Source organism: Oncorhynchus nerka, linkage group LG4 (genome assembly GCF_034236695.1).
Source record: "Oncorhynchus nerka isolate Pitt River linkage group LG4, Oner_Uvic_2.0, whole genome shotgun sequence".
Taxonomy (NCBI): domain Eukaryota; kingdom Metazoa; phylum Chordata; class Actinopteri; order Salmoniformes; family Salmonidae; genus Oncorhynchus; species Oncorhynchus nerka.
In genome coordinates, this window is record NC_088399.1 from 56,855,236 (window position 1) to 56,860,233 (window position 4,998).

At 41.3% G+C, this 4,998-nt stretch overlaps 1 pseudogene; it reads left to right on the forward strand.

Annotated features, from left to right (window-relative positions):
• Window positions 1–294: 294 nt before the first annotated feature.
• Window positions 295–4,154, forward strand: LOC115128762 (carnitine O-acetyltransferase-like; annotated as a pseudogene).
• The last annotated feature ends 844 nt before the right edge of the window (window positions 4,155–4,998 follow it).

The following is a 4,998-nucleotide window of genomic DNA, read 5'->3' on the forward strand; positions in this document are numbered from 1 at the left end:
TGATTAGCATGAGGTTGTAAGTAACAAGAACATTTCTCAGGACATATACATATCTGATATTTGCAGAAAGCTTAAATTCTTGTTAATCTAACTGTACTGTCCAAGTTGCAATAGCTATTACAGTTCAAGAATACCATGCTATTGTTTAAGGAGAGTGCACAGTTTTGAACATGAAAAGTTATTAATAAACCAACTAGGCACATTTGTGCAGTCTTGATACAACATTTTGAACAGAAATATAATGGTTCATTGGATCAGTCTAAAACATTGCACATACACTGCTGCCAGCTAGTAGCCAACATCTAAATTACAGCTGGGCTGGAATAATACATGATGGCCTTTCTCTTGCATTTCAAAGATGATGGTACAAAAAATACAACAGAACGGTTGTTTTGTTCTTGGTATTATCTTTTACCAGATCTATTGTGTTATATTCTCCTACAATCCTTTCACATTTCCACAAAATTCAAAGTGTTTCCTTTTCAAATGGTACCAAGAATATGCATATGCTTTCTAGGTTAAAAGTAAAACCTTGAAATCAGCCCTAGCCTTTACAGGAAGCCAGAGGCTAGCACTTGACAATGTACTGGAATTTTGGGGTTCTCGTCAAGATTCTTGCAGCTGTAATCTGCACTAACTGAAGTTTATTAAGACCTCGTGCCATATTTGGGTAGGCGGAAAGTAGGTCATTGCTGTAATCTAATCTTGAAGTGACAAAAGCATGGATTGGCTTTTCCGTATCACAATTCAATTCTTTCTGCTCCCCAAGCGCTTTCAGCTGGACGTGTACAACAGTGACGGCTCCCGGATGACAGAGAGCCAGATCCATGCCCGAGCTCCTGTGAATCAGGGCCTGGAAGACGGACAAGGAGCCCATGAGCATCCTGACCAGTGAGCATCGCCAGACCTGGGGCCAGGCCTGCAGCCGGCTGCTCAGAGGTAGGCAGATGATAGAACACAGCATTATACTATACATACCCATAACAATACCTAAAGTATGGGACGTCCAGGGTGTGGAATGCAGAGGCACGACACTGTTTTCATATGCTAGGTCTCTGAAGTTCAAAATTTTTCATTTTTTATTACCTTCAGAAGGGACTTAAGGGAGATTGTTTGCTCAGGGCTTCACCTTTCTTTCATGTTCTCCCTTTTTTCTTACACATATAAATTGAACAAGGAGTCAGTTTGAGCGATTGAGAAGGGACTTTTCACCTTGTGTCTGGACTCTCCAGTCATGAGGGTCTCAGATGACAGGTATGAGCCATGTTCTTCTCTCTTTCTCCTCCACCCACACTCTATTGGTTAAGAGTGTTGGGCCAGTAATTGTATAGGTTGCTGGATCAAATCCCAGAGCAGACAAGGTCAAAATCGGTTCCCCATCCAATGAAGACGTGGATGTCGATTATGGCAGCCCCCCGCACCTCTCTGATTCAGAGGGGTTGGGTTAAATGCGGAAGACACATTTCAGTTGAATGCATTCAGTTGTACAACTAGCTAGGTATCCTCCTTTCCCTTTTCCCCAATTTCTCCAGGGTCGCCGTCAATAATGGCTGATCCCTGGCTCTGACTCCACTCTCCGAGGGTGTCTCTGGGGGAGTGGGATATGCCAAACAATCATTTCCAATTCACATGTATAATACACACTTGTACATGTATGAAATAGGACACATGTAAGCACCCTCCTAATTATTATTGTTATGTATTCGCTCTCCATTTCTTCTTCTCAATCATTTATGCAACCAAATTATTATTATTTCACCCATCCTTTGTTACTATTTCTGTAATTGCTGTACAGTATGCATTATTTTTGCTCATTTACATTTGACACATCAAGGGACTTGTTGAGCACTTCATTGGTTACGGCTGACTGATGTGTTTTTGGATTATGAGATGAATTAGTCAGGCAGTTCTATGTTACTTTGACCTTGACTGACAGGCACTCCAGTCGCATGGCAGCTCAAATCCTGCATGGGGGCGGGACACACTTGAACAGCGGCAATCGTTGGTTTGACAAAACACTGCAGGTGAGTGGAGAAGCACAATTAACATTTATCCTTGGTCTTCTCTCTTCAGTAAGAAACCTGACCCAAAAGAAAACCCCCTTTGATCCCACTTCAGATGCCCAAGAAGCTTTACTTCAACATTGACTGTGAGATGAAGAGAGATAATCGAGCATGCCAAGCAAAACCTTGACATGTGAGTTTGCATACCCTAATGCAATTATTATCATGCATTATTTCCCCACTCCTGTGTTGTTACATACCATATAGGCTTTATTGAATCTAAATATGCGGTTGTTTATTTATATGGTGCGCATACTGACTGGTTCGACACGGACTACAGTACGAACCCTGTCGAGTGCATTGGTGTACTAGGTGATACTACAATGACAATGATAAGGAAACACTCAGCCTCTGTGTAGTCGATGTTTGCTTTGCTATGAAATTCAACACGGCTCTGAGCTGAAATGAAAGTGACACGGACCAAAGCAAATGGAGGCGTGTGAACGCGATTATCTGCCCTCAGTGTTGGTTTAACCTTTACAAAACACGGTCAGAAGCGTAAGACGGCTCTGGTTGGATTTAGTGCCCCCTAACCTCCTTATTCTATTTTAAGTAATTGTTTGTGATCCTGAGCTGCCTGTGTTATCCTGGGTTCAGACCATGTGCTTCCATCCTGTGGCCAAACTGACAACTGTCGATACATTTGTATCCCATTAGAGTGAAGATTCATCTTTATAATTTTAATTGAACAGCTAACCTGGGCCCGTGTACATGAAGTGTCAGAGCAAGAAAGCTGATCTTGGATCAGGGCCATTCATTGTAATCTACAAGGCAAAAACTGATCCTAGATCAGCACTCCCACTTGATGCTTAATTCATGGATTTTGAATTTGTCATTTTAATTTTGCCATACTTTTGCCCCCCAGACTGATCAACGACCTGGATATCCGCTGCTTCAACTTCCAGAGGTTTGGGAAGGAGTTGCCCAAACGGCACAACCTGAATCCCAACTCCTTCATCCAGGTGGCACTGCAGCTGGTATCTACAAGTGAGCTCGTAGGAATCACTTACAAAAGGGCATTCAGCCTCAAACCAGGATACTGTATGCAATAATAAGGATAATATGTGTGCAGTTGATGTTGTTTTCACACTTTGTGGTACTGATTTTCATAGATGTGCTAGTAAATGTTAGTCGCTCTGGATAAGAGCGTCTGCTAAATGACTTAAATGTTAAATGTAAATGTAATGTTCATGCAAGAAGCATTATATTCTCATTGTAAATAAATGAGACAACATATGTTCTTGGCAGCCAACTTTCTGAAAATGTGGAATATCTGCATTTTCAAATATAAACTTTTCTGTAAATGAATTGTGATTAGCAGCAATTATTGTGTCCATATCCAATATCTGAATTGCGTTCAGTACGACAGAACGTTGTGCAACATTGAATTCAACTGAAACGGTCTGTACTGAACATCCGGTTTAAAAACGTTGTGATTATGGTGGCCCAAAGGGAAGTAACTAGATGGTGTGCTGGACAAGTTTTGCGATTTCAGATGGTCACACCCATATTGATAAGGCCATTCCTCAGCACACTCACCAAATGGGAGCGAGCATACCTCAAAGGCTGTCAAAGATGGTTGTACACTGTTTCCGGGAAATGGGTCATTCGGTTCAAAGCGTCACGGAACGTAGCAAACGTTGAAGCAAACTGAACGCACCCCTGCTCTATCTTTCTCCTTCTCTCCGTCAGAGTTCACAATGAGGTCTGTGCCTCCTGTGACATCGCCTCCCAAAGGATGTTTCGAGGGGGCCGCACAGACGACATCCGCTCTTCCACCAATCAAATGCTCAAGTTTGTGCTTGCCTTTGACGACCCCACTATCTCGGTGAGAGTCATACTCAGGGCTTGAAATGTCCTTTGGACAAGTGGGAGAGAAAGCTCCGGTCAGTTAAAAAGTGGTCTATAACACTATTTTTACATCATTGTATGATGCAAGGAATCACTTTACAAAATAAAATGCATTATTATTACCATAGATAATCAGACAAAAGTGTGCCAATTGGCTTCTTTGAATATTCAAGCCTACAACACTGCCCCTTTATGGCGATCCTGAAGGGTGGTTGGGCCCCCTTATAAAAAATTGCAACTACAACCAAATTATTTTTTCTGTCTTTATAAAATAATTCCCTCATTCAATGAATTAGGGATCAAATGACTACTTCAACGCAAGGTAACTATCTAAGGCATGTTTATCTATAACCTAAAGTATTCAGATGATCTATTAACAGCATGTGAGGTTTTTGTCAATTAGGCTAGAATATTTGTCAAAATTTTGAATAGAGTGGAATCACACCTTTCCAATGGTGTCAGGTTTATTTCTCAAGTCCCATTATTGAGCACATGAGAGAGAGTTTTACAATAAGAGTATGTAGCATTGGTTTACAGTTCCTTTGGAAAGTATTCAGACCCCTTGACTTTTTCCACATTTTACAGCCTTGTTCTAAAATGGTTTAAATGAAACAATTTCCTCAGCAATCTACACACAATACCCCATAATGACAAACCAACATTTTTGTATTACAAACAAAAAACAGATACTTTATTTACATAAGCTTTCAGATCCTTTGCTATGAGACTCGAAATTGAGCTCTGGTGCGTCCTGTTTCCATTTATCATCCTTGAGATGTTTTTACAACTTGATTGGAGTCCACCTGTGGTAAATTCAATTGATTGGGCATGATTTGGAAAGGCACACACCTGTTTAAATAATGTCCCACAGTTGACAGTGCATTACAGAGCAAAAACCAAGACATGAGATCAAAGGAATTGTCCATAGAACTCGGAGACAGGATTGTGTCAAGGCACAGATCTGGGGAAGGGTACCAAAAAATGGCTGCAAAACTGAAGGTACCCAAGAACACAGTGGCCTAAATCATTCTTAAAAGGAGGAAGTTTGGAACCACCAAGACTCTTCCTAGAGCTGGCCTCCCGG